Here is a 15648-nt window from a genome sequence, read left to right as displayed (position 1 = left end):
CTAGGTTTGTGTGTAGGATGTAATTCTACATTTGTTTTGGCTGAGTCTTGAGAATCAGTCAGCTGGGTAAATCCATTTTGAGTTCAATCACCTTTTGTTTTTGTAGAACAGCTCCATGGTTTACTCAGTGACATCATTGTTGACCAGTGTACTCCTGTCTACTACAATGACATAGAAGCCTCTAGACTAGTCATTCTATCTCTTGAATGTTTTGGCATTCAGGTCCAAAATGTTACTTTCTGAGCACTTCTATAATGGGGCAAATACTGTATGTATGGAAGAGATAGAGGTGTTCAAAGTAGACACATTTTGCATATCCCACAAAACACCATGAGACATCCATGTCTTCATCACTGGAAAAAGATAATCAGTTGAGATTGCTATCGTTTTAAACGTTTACAAACAGGGTTGTCAAACTATTATACAGTACAGTATAATGCTTGAGTCTGGTCGAACGGTAGTGCTCTCGACTCCCCATCGCATATGCCCACTTTGGCGAGTGTCACGCCCTGACCTTAGAGAGCCTTTTTTATGTCTCTTTTTGGTTTGGTCAGGGTGTGATTTGAGTGGGCATTCTATTTCCTTTATTTCTATGATTTGTGTTTCTATGTTTTTGGCCGGGTATGGTTCTCAATCAGGGACAGCTGTCTATCGTTGTCTCTGATTGGGAATCATACTTAGGCAGCCCTTTTTCCCACCTGTGATTGTTGGTAGTTGACTTTGTTAGTGGCACTATAGCCCTCGGAAGCTTCACGGTCGTTTATTTAGTTTCTTGTTTTGTTGGCGACAGTCTATAAATAAAATAAATGTACGCTCACCACACTGCACCTTGGTCTCCTACCCGATGACGGCCGTGACAGCGAGAGGGGTTTGAGCCCTGTCTCGGCCACTTCATGTCTATACCCCTACTATCTGTCTCCTATGTCACTTTACCTCTGTATCTTCTAAAGTGTTTTTTAAAAATACAGAAGAGGGCCAGACTCCTTATCTCCTTAAAAAAAAGTATACCTTGTATTGAATTTCAACAAAATTCCATACACAAGGGCCTAAAATATAGGAAGTATGTATGAGCAATATAGTGTGTTGGCCTCTTCACTCAATACGGCATTGGTAATCAGACAATGTAGAGCCTGTCAGAATACATTGATTCCTTGGAGAAAACACCCTCCCTTCTACTCATCAACCACCACCCGAGGGCCGTGTGTGTGCGCGCGTGGGCATGCACGCTTGTGTGTGTGTGACAGAAAACATCAACGCCCCCCTCCCCTTGAGCTGATGCCTACCCGTTAAATCTTTAGAGAATGGTCATCACTGACAACGCGTCGACAGGGTCAGACAAAGCATCTGCTGTAGTGAAGACTGACACCTTCTGATGACAATGTCAGAGCATCACACCTCCACATGGGGCCAATGGCATCTGATCATCATCAATGTGTGTGTGCATGTGAGTCAGTGTGTGTCCTGCCATTGACATTGATAGGATTGGGGCTATCAGTTTGTAGTATAGTCCATAGAAGCCTCTAGACTAGTCATTGTAGTAGACAGGAGTACATTGGTCTCTTTCTGGCTGGTCAACAATGATGAGGTCACTGGAAGTGAACTATGGAGCTGTCAATGGAATAAAAGCAGAGGAGGGGGGGAGGGTGGTTGTGTGTTTGTGCAGAAGGATCACTCCAGATCCAAGGTGAAATTCAACGTTTGTGCAGGTCTCCCACTAGAGAGCAGGAGTTCGCGGCTAAGACCACTCTACCATCCGTCCGCAACAATTTAGCAAGCCCATTCGGAATTCATGCCTAAAGTTTTAACCCAATCACAAACCTTAATCCTTAACTTAACCAGATGGAATTAATGCCTACACTTAACCGTAGAGTTGTTTCTGTGTGCCTAAATTTAACACATTTGTCACATAACGTCAGGAGATGAAGTCAGTATACGTTTGTGCAAGGACATCGGGACATGAAGTCAGACTGTGATATCTTGTTGGTGTGTGAGTGTGTGTGTGTGTCATCATGACCATTCTATTTGTGATACTATACAGAGAATTTTCAATAACCATGTTTTTCATCTGGTGAATATAAACTGGAATTGGTTGTAGTGAAATGGGTTGTATTGGAATTGGTTGTATATTGAAATCTGTTGTACCAGAATTGGTTATGTGCTGGAATTTTCTTGTACTGAAATTGGTGGTATAGTGGAATTTGTGAAACGAGTGGTACAGTATACACAATGCTGCCTGTATCCATTGTGTGGGGACAGACCTCATGCATGTTTGAGTAGGCACGTGAATAATCATTGCATATTTCCTGTGTGAACACCAATGGAGGTCAGAAAAGTAATTTCCTGTCCAGTATAAATTAAATGATGTAATATAATGTTGTTTTGTTGAGATACATTTTTCATGGAAGCTTCATCTGTTCTTGGTCATTCATGATAAATTGGAACAAGCTGCAGGGCAAAATATATCAAATGTAAGCCAAAACCTAGGGACTTTAATGTAGCAACCTTGTTAAGAGGTTTGGATTACTTGCCACAACGGCTAAGATGTTGGGTTTAACTTGACAGTCGCTGGAACTGGGTTTGAGTCCTGGTTGACACTATCCTCCAAAACTCACTGCACTGGTGTCAGAATTGGAATGGTCCATTGGCCTAGGGACACCTGTCGACAACTTCCGGGGAAATTGGAGGGCGTGCAATTCAAATAAATAATCATAAAAATGATGGATATTAAACATTTAGGTACATACAAGTGTCTTATATCGGTTAAAAGCTTGGTCTTGTTCATCTGACTGTCCAAATTACAATATGCTTTACAGCGAAAGCATGCCATGCGATTGTTTGAGGCACAGGCTTCGTAAAATCACAAATAGGGATGAAATATTCACCACTTTTTGAAAATCCTCCTCTGATTTGCAATCCAAGGGGTCCCAGCTACAACATACATGGTCATTTTGTTAGATAAAATCCTTCTTATATCCCAAAAAGTCAGTTTAGTTGGTGCCATTGATTTGAGTAGTCCACTCGTTCAACATGCAGGGAAGGAATCAAAAAAGCTAATGCTAAACTTTGTTAAAACAAGGCAAAAAAGTTTCTATTTAATCCTCAGGTACCCTAAAATGTAATTAAACTATAATATTTCATACGGAAAGAAGTATTTTAAATAGGAAAGTAAAATTAGCAGGTCCGTGTCCTCTAAGTCGTGTGCGCACAGACTGATTTCCAACTCTGACTCCCAGTACCAAAACTCAAATTTTTCCTCGTTTGGGAAGAAAGAAGCCTGAAACCTTGAACAAAGACTTTTGACATCTAGTGGAAGCCATAGGAATTGCAATCTGGCGGCTGGAATTGCATATGACCCATAGCTTTCCATTGTAAAAGCGTGGGCTCTCAAAAAAAAAACATTTCAGGTTGCTTTTTCTTTGGATTTTCTCCGACCATATCAATTGTGTTATAGTCTGATACATGATTTTAACATATCTACAAACTTCAAAGTGTTTTCTATCTAATGGTACCAATTACATGCATATCCTGGCTTCTGGACCTGAGTAACAGGCAGTTTACTTTGGGCACGTCAGTCAGACAGGAAGTGGAGAAAAATAGACCCTAGCCTGAAGAAGTTTTAATTAAGTGACGCTATTAAAGGCATGGCTGAGAAAAAGCCCTTCACACAGGGAAAAAGCCCTTCACACAGGGAACACTCCACAATGTTCTCCTGTGTACATGGATTCATTATGTTTTGAGTCAATGTAGAGTCAAGCTGCTTTTCGCAATCGGAGAACTGTTTTCCTAATATCAGATAAATTAGCTATTTTACACCTCACTCGACATACACTTAGCATAATGTGTGTCTTTTAAATGTGTGATCAGTTAAAAGCCCTCTGTTAAAGGGGCCATCTGGGATTGATACAGCAGTTTTTTTTACTTTTAAATTAATGAGATATATTTGATTCCTGAAGAATATAACTTAGAAATGAGAGTAGTTCTATTTCTCAAGCCCCATCCCTCAGCTTAATGCCCCAAAAAAGTGATGAGGTCGCTGCTTTGTTGATTTCCGAATAGCAGATTGCCCCTTTAATATGGTTCCTGTTAACTGAGAAACGGCACAACAGAAAGGCTGATTTAAGTAGACAATTACACAACAGAATGAGTGCTCTGATGCATTTTGCTTTCACGCAGTCAAGTACGAGTAAGTATTTCAAAGGTTTACTAAACATTAGTCTGGGGCAACACAGTATATTGTTTAAAAAATGTAACCCCTTCACTGCTCAATTGACAACACATTTGAACCCCTTCACTGCTGAATGGATAACACATGTTTACCCCTTCGCTGCTCAAGATGCGTGACATCACAATGCACTGTTTGCTGTGCATTGTGCTCTCTTAAAGATATACAATTTAAAAATAACTTTACATTTTATTAACAATATTTCTGTTCATTTTGGGGACCCCTTTTGGCTCAAGAGCACATTCAGGGGCAAAAGTTAGGGATAGCCCCTGTAGTCCTTTACACTCATACCCGTATATACTGTAGGTTGAAAATGGCAGATTTGGGCACTAATAACCACATAAATTGGAATGTAGTGGCTGTATAGTAACATTATATACATGATGTCAGAGCTCTGGCTCTGCGCTACACAGCGTTGTATGGGTTTTGGCTGACAGCCGTTCATAACATGAGCACTGCATGTGACAAGAAGTTGCCCCATCCCTCCCGGTAATTGGGCAACGTTTGTGGGTAAAATTATGAATGATTATCAATTATGATGATTCTATGTATTTTGAAAGATGAGAAGTTGAGGATTAGATATAAATATCGCTTTGATGTCATACAAGCAAGTCAAATAGTCATGACTTCAAATGTGCACTTATCATTTCCAAATCATAAAACTCATGCCATATACAGTGGCAAAGTCTATGATCACTGTGTTTGATGCTCAGTTACAAAATGACGTTGCATCATACCCTGGGTTGTTCTGAACAGAACGAGACAATGTTTGTTTTTTGTGAAGAAAATTTGAGGCACATGGAACTAAATGCACTCATGACTCTGATCTATGCTCACCAAAATTACTTAGCTAGTCATGTTGGCAATAGAACAAGCTTTCAAATCATGCCCACCTGACCCAGATTGCAATTTATAACGGACCGTTTTCGGATAGAGTATACAACAAAAATAATTGTGGGATGGCAGGGATGCTTGGTTGTTTTCCAAACTAAACTACTCCAAGTGTACTTGCTCTAGTTCCTCAACTGCACAGCTAGGAGATATAAAAAAGTACCTTATAGTTGAACACTTCTTTTTGAGTCATAAAAGTGCATTGCCATTGCTGAGGAACTGTGCACACTTTGGAGAGGTGTGTGGCCACTTGAATACACCAGTTAGTCCTCTCAGTCAAACCCTTTGTAATTGTTTTGTCTACCACACATTTTGCAGGTATGGTGTTATCATGTTACTGAGTGTATCCAGAGTATTTTCAGCTTTCGTTATCAACTAACTTAGCAAAAAGTAAAATGAACATAAAATCAACAGTGTAATGTTTGGATTCAGTCTTGTGTCAGGTGAACTGTTTTGTCCTCAACTTTGGTCTCATCATTTTTCCATTATCTCCAAATTGTTCCCTTTCAATAGCTACCATGGTTATAAAAAAAGTTATTTAACCTTTATCTAACTAGGTGAGGCAGTTAAGAACAAATTCTTATTTACAATGATAGCCTACCCCGGCCAAACCCTAACCCGGACGACGGTAGGCCAATTGTGCGCCACCCTATGGGAGTTACCAAGGTAGCTTAGCAGTTCAGACGTATTTTTCCGTGTTGTCGTGTCGTGTCCTGTATATATATATATTTACACCTTTTCTTCACATATCTTTTATTTATTTTATTATCCAAGAACTCAACTACAAAAGCTTTCCTGCAAAAGCTTTCCTGCAACCCGCTTCACCAATTACAATAAGTACTATTCACCTCAATCTGAAAATCCATCGTGGAAGATAGCCAGGGGCTAATTCAGAAGCTAGCCTGAAAGCTAATCCAGAAGCTACTCCGATAGCTAGCCAGAAGCTAATCTGTAGCTGCCCCGAAATTAGCCGGTTTGCTGGCTAGCGTTGGTGTTTCAGCTGCCCACGTTTTGCGGTCATCAGCTATTCCTCTAGCTCGATAATCTACCGGCACTTTAGTGCAACGCGACTCGGACCGGAGCATTCCGGGACTTTTTTTCTCTCAGTTTCCCCGGATTCCAACCGCAGCCTCAGCCTCTATTTTGCACCTTGATTTCGCAGCTAGCTAGCTGCATACCGTGTGACTATTGGCTTACGTCGACCCCGGAGCTAACTCAAATCATGCTGGAGCTAGCCAGCTGAGGAGTTCCATCACCATCCGGACCCGCTTCTTTGTTGCTGCTGCAGATACGGAACCCCACCGGGCCTTCACGACTGACTGCCGACGTTATCTGCCCGAGGGATTTATCCAACCGGCACCTCCGTCCCGGCGTTACCTGAACGCTCATCTGAGGCCCGCTAATCGTTAGCTGTCTTATCGGCTGCTATCTGAACAAAACCCCACTACACGGAACCTACCGACGGAAACGCACGAGGTATCTACAAACAGACCTCCATCCTATGCTGCTACCGATAGCCATATACCCGGCCAGCTGTCTGGATCGCCACGACCCCAACCAACCTCTACTCACTGGACCCTTATTTATCACTCGATTAAGCTTGCCTCTCCTTAATGTAAATATGCCTTGTCCATTGCTGTTCTGGTTAGCGTTTATTGGCTTATTTCACTGTAGAGATTCTAGCCCTGCTCTCTATACCATATCCAACCCTGCAGTTCCACCACCCACATATGCGATGACATCACCTGGTTTCAATGATGTTTCTAGAGACAAGATCTCTCTCATCATCACTCAATACCTAGGTTTACCTCCACTGTATTCACATCCTACCATACCTTTGTCTGTACATTATTCCTTTAAACTATTTTATCGCCCCCAGAAACTTCCTTTTACTCTCTGCTCTGGTAGCTCTAGGCGACCAATTCTCATAGCTTTTAGCCGTACTATTATCCTACTTCTCCTCTGTTCCTCTGGTGATGTAGAGGTGAATCCAGGCCCTGCAGTACCTGGCTCCACTCCTATTCCCCAGGCGCTCTCTTTTGATGACTTCTGTAACCGTAATAGCCTTGGCTTCATGCATGTTAACATTAGGAGCCTCCTCCCTAAGTTTGTTTTGTTCACTGCTTTAGCACACTCTACCAACCCGGATGTATTAGCCGTGTCTGAATCCTGGCTTAGAAAGACCACCAAAAATTCAGACATTTTTATCCCCAATTACAATATTTTCAGACAAGATAGAACGGCCAAAGGGGGCGGTGTTGCAATCTACTGCAAAGACTGCCTGCAGAGTTCTGTTATACTATCCAGGTCTGTTCCCAAACAATTTGAACTTCTACTTTTAAAAATCCACCTCTCTAAAAACAAGTCTCTCACCGTTGCCGCCTGCTATAGACCACCCTCTGCCCCCAGCTGTGCTCTGGACACTATATGTGAACTGATTGCCCCCCATCTATCTTCAGAGCTCGTGCTGCTAGGCGACCTAAATTTGAACATGCTCAACACCCCAGCCACCCTACAATCTAAGCTTGATGCCCTCAATCTCACACAAATTATTAATGAACCTACCAGGTACCACCCCAATTCCGTAAACACGGGTACCCTCATAGATATCATCCTAACAAACTTGCCCTCCAAATACACCTCTGCTGTTTTTAACCAAGATCTCAGCGATCACTGCCTCATTGCCTGCATCCGTAATGGGTCAGCGGTCAAACGACCTCCACTCATCACTGTCAAACGCTCCCTGAAACACTTCAGCGAGCAGGCCTTCCTAATTGACCTGGCCGGGGTATCCTGGAAGGATATTGATCTCATCCCGTCAGTAGAGGATGCCTGGTCATTTTTTAAAAATGCCTTCCTCACCATCTTGAATAAGCATGCCCCATTCAAGAAATTTAGAACCAGGAACAGATATAGCCCTTGGTTCTCTCCTGACCTGACTGCCCTTAACCAACAGAAAAACATCCTATGGCGTTCTGCATTAGCATCGAACAGCCCCCGTGATATGCAACTTTTCAGGGAAGCCAGAAACCAATATACACAGGCAGTTAGAACAGCCAAGGCTAGCTTTTTCAAGCAGAAATTTGCTTCCTGCAACACAAATTCAAAAAAGTTCTGGGACACCGTAAAGTCCATGGAGAATAAGATCACCTCCTCCCAGCTTCCAACCGCTCTGAAGATAGGAAACACTGTCACCACCGACAAATCCACTATAATTGAGAATTTCAATAAGCATTTTTCTACGGCTGGCCATGCTTTCCACCTGGCTACCCCTACCCCGGACAACAGCACTGCCCTCCCCTCTGCTACTCGCCCAAGCCTTCCCCATTTCTCTTTCTCCCAAATTCAGTCAGCTGATGTTCTTAATGAGCTGCAAAATCTGGACCCTTACAAATCAGCCGGGCTAGATAATCTGGACCCTTTCTTTCTAAAACTATCTGCTGAAATTGTTGCCACCCCTATTACTAGCCTCTTCAACCTCTCTTTCGTGTCGTCTGAGATCCCCAAAGATTGGAAAGCAGCTGCGGTTATCCCCCTCTTCAAAGGGGGGGACACCCTTGACCCTAACTGCTACAGACCTATATCTATCCTACCCTGCCTTTCTAAGGTCTTCGAAAGCCAAGTCAACAAACAGATTACCGACCATTTCGAATCACACCACACCTTCTCCGCTATGCAATCTGGTTTCAGAGCTGGTCATGGGTGCACCTCAGCCACGCTCAAGGTCATAAACGATATCGTAACCGCCATCGATAGGAAACAATACTGTGCAGCCGTATTCATTGACCTGGCCAAGGCTTTTGACTCTGTCAATCACCACATCCTCATTGGCAGACTCGACAGCCTTGGTTTCTCTAATGATTGCCTCGCCTGGTTCACCAACTACTTCTCTGATAGAGTTCAGTGTGTCAAATCGGAGGGTCTGTTGTCCGGGCCTCTGGCAGTCTCTATGGGGGTGCCACAGGGTTCAATTCTTGGACCGACTCTCTTCTCTGTTTACATCAATGATGTCGCTCTTGCTGCTGGTGATTCTCTGATCCACCTCTACGCAGACGACACTATTCTGTATACTTCTGGCCCTTCTTTTGACACTGTGTTAACAACCCTCCAGGCGAGCTTCAATGCCATACAACTCTCCTTCCGTGGCCTCCAACTGCTCTTAAATACAAGTAAAACCAAATGCATGCTCTTCAACCGATCGCTGCCTGCTCCTGCCCGCCTGTCCAACATCACTACTTTGGACGGCTCTGACTTAGAATATGTGGACAACTACAAATACCTAGGTGTCTGGTTAGACTGTAAACTCTCCTTCCAGACCCACATCAAACATCTCCAATCCAAAGTCAAATCTAGAATTGGCTTCCTATTCCGCAACAAAGCATCCTTTACTCATGCTGCCAAACATACCCTTGTAAAACTGACCATCCTACCAATCCTCGACTTCGGTGATGTCATTTACAAAATAGCCTCCAAAACCCTACTCAATAAATTGGATGCAGTCTATCACAGTGCCATCCGTTTTGTCACCAAAGCCCCATATACTACCCACCACTGCGACCTGTACACTCTCGTTGGCTGGCCCTCGCTTCATACTCGTCGCCAAACCCATTGGTTCCAGGTCATCTACAAGACCCTGCTAGGTAAAGTCCCCCCTTATCTCAGCTCGCTGGTCACCATAGCAGCACCTACCCGTAGCACGCGCTCCAGCAGGTATATCTCTCTAGTCGCCCCCAAAACCAATTCTTCCTTTGGACGCCTCTCCTTCCAGTTCTCTGCTGCCAATGACTGGAACGAACTACAAAAATCTCTGAAACTGGAAACACCTATCTCCCTCACTAGCTTTAAGCACCAGCTGTCAGAGCAGCTCATAGATTACTGCACCTGTACATAACCCATCTACAATTTAGCCCAAACAACTACCTCTTTACCTACTGTATTTATTTATTAATTTATTTTGCTCCTTTGCACCCCATTATTTCTGTCTCTACTTTGCACTTTCTTCCAATGCAAACCAACCATTCCAGTGTTTTTTTTTTTTAGTTTTTATTTTACCTGCTGTGTTGTACTCACTTCGCCTCCATGGCCTTTTTATATTTTTATTTATTTATACATATATCTGTTTGCCTTCACCTCCCTTATCTCACCTCACTTGCTCACATTGTATATAGACTTATTTTTTTATCTTTTTCACTGTATTATATGTTTGTTTTTACTCCATGTGTAACTATGTGTTGTTGTATGTGTCGAACTGCTTTGCTTTATCTTGGCCAGGTCGCAATTGTAAATGAGAACGTGTTCTCAATTTGCCTACCTGGTTAAATAAAGGTTAAATAAATAAATAAATAAAAAACTCCCAGTCATGGCCGGTTGTGATACAGCCTGGAATCGAACCAGGGTCTGTAGTGACGCCTCTAGCACTGAGATGCAGTGCCTTGGACCGCTACTTTTCATATTTCTTCTTTAAGATATTTCAATGTAGCCCTTTCCATATAGGCCAATTCCCACAAGTGTAAAGGGTTAAAGGCTTAAAATTGGATTCGCCAGCAGAATATTCAGAGAGCAGGTACACCAACTAAAGAGTTTAGTGAAGAGTGAAGAGGTAATGGGGTAATTTCCATTAAAAACTGCAGCACGGAACCTGTGTGATAGCTTCAGTGCGCTAGGCTAGGCGCTAGCACGGCTGAACGCTAATTAGCTCTGATTTGCTTTCCGTTTCATCCGTTTCGTGTGTTCACAAACCTTGATCAGCGCTCATTAATTTCAAGCCGTGACCACCTCTTCTCTCTCCTCTCTATCTCGCTATCCAGCCCGTCACTCTCTTTCCTTCTTTCTCTCTTTCTCCTCACTGTTTTCCCCAAGCTTCTTGATGTGTTAGTTATTACCCTGTTAATTTAAACAAGAGAGTGTAGGGGACATAGAGAGAAAGAGCGAAAGAGAGTGAGTGAAAGAGGGAGAGAGAGAAAAAAAGAGTGACAGACAGAGAGAGCCAGAGCACAGAGCCCCTCCTTTGTTCGGTATACCTGTATGTATCTGTTCTTCCTAATGGGTAAATGTTTTACCTGTTTCCTTCCGCCAGCTCAGGAAGCTCTCCTCGACACCAGCATTTTAGGATGAAACATAGGGAATTAAGCACCTACCTGTGATCTGTTTTCCTGAGTGAAGTAATACAGGTTTCATTAAACCATAGATCACAACAGAGGCTATTGGAGATGGTTTACAGAGAGAGGGGAATAGTGGGAGACAAACACAAGCGGGAAATGAATACACACATACAATGGGGAGTACAAGTATTTGATACACTGCCAATTTGGCCGGTTTTCCTACTTACAAAGCATGTAAAGGTCTGTAATTTTTTTATCATAGGTACACTTCAACTGTGAGAGACGGAATCTAAAACAAAAATCCAGAAAATCACATTGTATGATTTTTAAGTAATTAATTTGCATTTTACTGCATGACATAAGTATTGATACATCAGAAAAGCAGAACTTAATATTTGGTACAGAAACCTTTGTTTGCAATTACAGAGATCATATGCTTCCTGTAGTTCTTGACCAGGTTTGCACACTGCAGCAGGGATTTTGGCCCACTCCTCCATACAGACCTTCTCCGGATCCTTCAGGTTTCGGGGCTGTCGCTGGGCAATACGGACTTTCAGCTCCCTCCAAAGATTTTTTTATTGGGTTCAGGTCTGGAGACTGGCTAGGCCACTCCAGGACCTTGAGATGCTTCTTACGGAGCCACTCCTTAGTTGCCCTGGCTGTGTGTTTCGGATCGTTGTCATGCTGGAAGACCCAGCCACGACCTATCTTCAATGCTCTTACTGAGGGAAGGAGGTTGTTGGCCAAGATCTCGCGATACATGGCCCCATCCATCCTTCCCTCAAGACGGTGCAGTCGTCCTGTCCCCTTTGCAGAAAAACATCCCCAAAGAATGATGTTTCCACCTCCATGCTTCATGGTTGGGATGGTGTTCTTGGGGTTGTACTCATCCTTCTTCTTCCTCCAAACACGGCGAGTGGAGTTTAGACCAAAAAGCTCTATTTTTGTCTCATCAGACCACATGACCTTCTCCCATTCCTCCTCTGGATCATCCAGATGGTCATTGGCAAACTTCAGACGGGCCTGGACATGCGCTGGATTGAGCAGGGGGACCTTGCGTGCGCTGCAGGATTTTAATCCATGACGGCGTAGTGTGTTACCTGTGGTTTTCTTTGAGGCTGTGATCCCAGCTCTCTTCAGGTCATTGACCAGGTCCTGCTGTGTAGTTCTGGGCTGATCCCTAACCTTCCTCATGATCATTGATGCCCCACAAGGTGAGATCTTGCATGGAGCCCCAGACCGAGGGTGATTGACCATCATCTTGAACTTCTTCCATTGTCTAATAATTGCGCCAACAGTTGTTGCCTTCTGCTTGCCTATTGTCCTGTAGTCCATCCCAGCCTTGTGCAGGTCTACAATTTTATCCCTGAAGTCCTTACACAGCTCTCTGGTCTTGGCCATTGTAGAGAGGTTGGAGTCTGTTTGAGTGTGTGGACAGGTGTCTTTTATACAGGTAACGAGTTCAAACAGGTGCAGTTAATACAGGTAATGAGTGGAGAACAGGAGGGCTTCTTAAAGAAAAACTAACAGGTCTGTGAGAGACGGAATTCTTACTGGTTGGTAGGTGATCAAATACTTATGTCATGCAATAAAATGCAAATTAATTACTTAAAAATCATACAATGAGATTTTTTGGATTTTTCTTTTAGATTCCGTCTCTCACAGTTGAAGTGTACCTATGATAAAAAATTACAGACCTCTACATGCTTTGTAAGTAGGAAAACCTGCAAAATCGGCAGTGTATCAAATACTTTCTGCCCACTGGATATGGAATCATGTAAACTCGGCAAAAAAAGAAACGTTCTCACTGTCAATTGCATTTATTTTCAGCAAATTTAACGTGTAAATATTTGTATGAACATAACAAGATTCAACAACTGTGACATAAACTAAACAAGTTCCACAGACATGTGACTAACATAAATTGAATAATGTGTCCCTGAACAAAGGGGGGGTGTCAAAATCAAAAGTAACAGTCAGTATCTGGTGTGGCCACCAGCTGCATTAAGTACTGCAGTGCATCTCCTCCTCATGGACTGCATCATATTTGCCAGTTCTTGCTGTGAGATGTTACCCCACTCTTCCACCAAGGAACCTGCAAGTTCCCGGACATTTTTGGGGGGAATGGCTCTAGCCCTCACCCTCCCATCCAACAGGTCCCAGACATGCACAATGGGATTGAGATCCAGGCTCTTCGCTGGCCATGGCAGAACACTGACATTCCTCTCTTGCAGGAAATCACGCACAGAACGAGCAGTATAGCTGGTGGCATTGTCATGCTGGAGGGTCCTGTCAGGATGAGCCTGCAGGAAGGGTACCACATGAGGGAGGAGGATGTCTTCCCTGTGATGCACAGCATTAAGATGATCTGCAATGACAACAAGCTCAGTCCGGTGGTGCTGTGACACACCACCCCAGACCATGATGGACACTCCACCTCCAAATCGATCCTGCTCCAGAGTACAGGCCTCGGTGTAACATTCATTCCTTCGAGGATAAACGCGAATCCGACCATCACCCCTGGTGAGACAACTGCGACTCGTCAGTGAAGAGCACTTTTTGCCAGTCCTGTCTGGTCCAGCGACGGTGGTTTTGTGCCCATTGTGCCCAGGCCCGCTGTTGCCTGTGGTGTCTGGTGAGGACCTGCCTTACAACAGGCCTACAAACCCTCAGTCCAGCCTCTCTCAGCCTATTGCGGAAAGTCTGAGCACTGATGGAGGGATTGTACATTCCTGGTGTAACTCGGCCAGTTGTTGTTGCCATCCTGTACCTGTCCCGCAGGTGTGATGTTCGGATGTACCGATCCTGTGCAGGTGTTGTTGCACGTGTTATGCCACTGTGAGGACGATCAGCTGTCCGTCCTGTCTCTCTGTAGCGCTGTCTTATTTCACAACCATAAATACTTAAACACTAGCAAGCACACCACATTTACTTCAGTACATTTCCTTTTTGTCCTTGAGCTAGCTTATGGCAACAGCCATACCAAACTGACCCTGCTTTTATTATCCTCCCTCCTCACGAGGGAAAGAAATTTCAAAATGAACGCAAGGCAAATCATTTCTATAAAACTGATGAATCCCCTTTCCGATTGTTTGGGGCATCCGGAAAAAAGCTTGTCCGGAGAAGACAAGGTGAGCGCTGCCATCAGTCCGGTGTCATGCCAACAGTAAAGCATCCTGAGACCATTCATGTGTGGGTTTGCTTCTCAGCCAAGGGAGTGGGCTCACTCACAATTTTGCCTAAGAACACAGCCATGAATATAGAATGGTACTAACACATCCTCCGAGAGCAACTTCTCCCAACCATCCAGGAACAGTTTGGTGACTAACGATGCCTTTTCCAGCATGATGGAGCACCTTGCCATAACTAAATGGCTCGGGGAACAAAACATCAATGCTTTGGGTCCATGGGAAGGAAACACCCCAGACCTTAATCCCATTGAGAACTTGTGGTCAATCCTCAAGAGGCGGGTGGACAAACAAAAACCCAAATTCTGACAATCTCCAAGCATTTATTATGCAAGAATTGGCTGCCATCAGTCAGGATGTGGCCCAGAAGTTAATTGACAGTATGCCAGGGCAGATTGCAGAGGTCTTGAAAAAGAAGGGTCAACACTGCAAATATTGACTCTTGCATCAACTTCATGTAATTGTCAATAAAAGCCTTTGACACTTATGAAACGCTTGTAATTATACTTCAGTATTCCATAGTAACATCTGACAAAAATATATAAAGACACTGAAGCGGCAAACTTTGCGGAAATTAATATTTGTGTCATTCTCAAAACGTTTGGCCACAACTGTACAGCTAGAGAGATGCTTTATTCATTCTGGAGCAATCCTCAACCACTGTTGGTTTATTGAGTTGGAGCTGGCTCAAGCAGATATTGTTGCTGTCTTGCTGGAAGATGCCATTTACTTCTCCGTTGACTCCTGCTCGTATGATGTCTGTAGGTGAATGTGTGTAATCTTACAGTACTGTAGGTGATGTCTCTTGGCCACATCTACAGAGTTGAGACTGACACTCACAGTCATTCCTTTAACAACCTCCTCTCCTCTCCCCGGGCCAAGTCTTTCTTTCTTTCTCTTTTTTACCCTGCCAGACCCTTAACCCTCGCTTCACTCCATCACTGTGCATGTGTGTATGTGTGTGTGTGTGTGTGTGTAACGTTGCTGACGTGCCACCCTATGGTCAGCTGAGGCATGTTTCACACTTCCACCAAACATGCTGCAAAGCCTTGTGGGAAATACATTATTGAACCTCTAACTAGACACCACATGGAAGATAACAAACCGAAACAGGAATGGACCCTTTGTACCTTTTTGACTAAGAAAATTGTATATAGGTCATTTAAGGTGCTCCAAAGCTTTTTACTATGATTCTTTGTATTATTAATCTTCGTTTCATAGTATCGTTTCTTCTTCTTTTTTTTTA

The 15648-nt window shown here is 43.5% G+C and overlaps 1 protein-coding gene across 4 annotated transcripts in view; it reads left to right on the top strand.

Annotated features, from left to right (window-relative positions):
• brsk2a (BR serine/threonine kinase 2a) overlaps nucleotides 1–15648 on the top strand; it is a 485481-nt gene that overhangs the window by 86360 nt on the left and 383473 nt on the right. The window lies entirely within an intron of this gene.

This window comes from Salvelinus fontinalis, chromosome 9 (assembly GCF_029448725.1).
Source record: "Salvelinus fontinalis isolate EN_2023a chromosome 9, ASM2944872v1, whole genome shotgun sequence".
Lineage (NCBI taxonomy): Eukaryota > Metazoa > Chordata > Actinopteri > Salmoniformes > Salmonidae > Salvelinus > Salvelinus fontinalis.
This window is presented reverse-complemented; position numbering and strand designations above follow the sequence as displayed.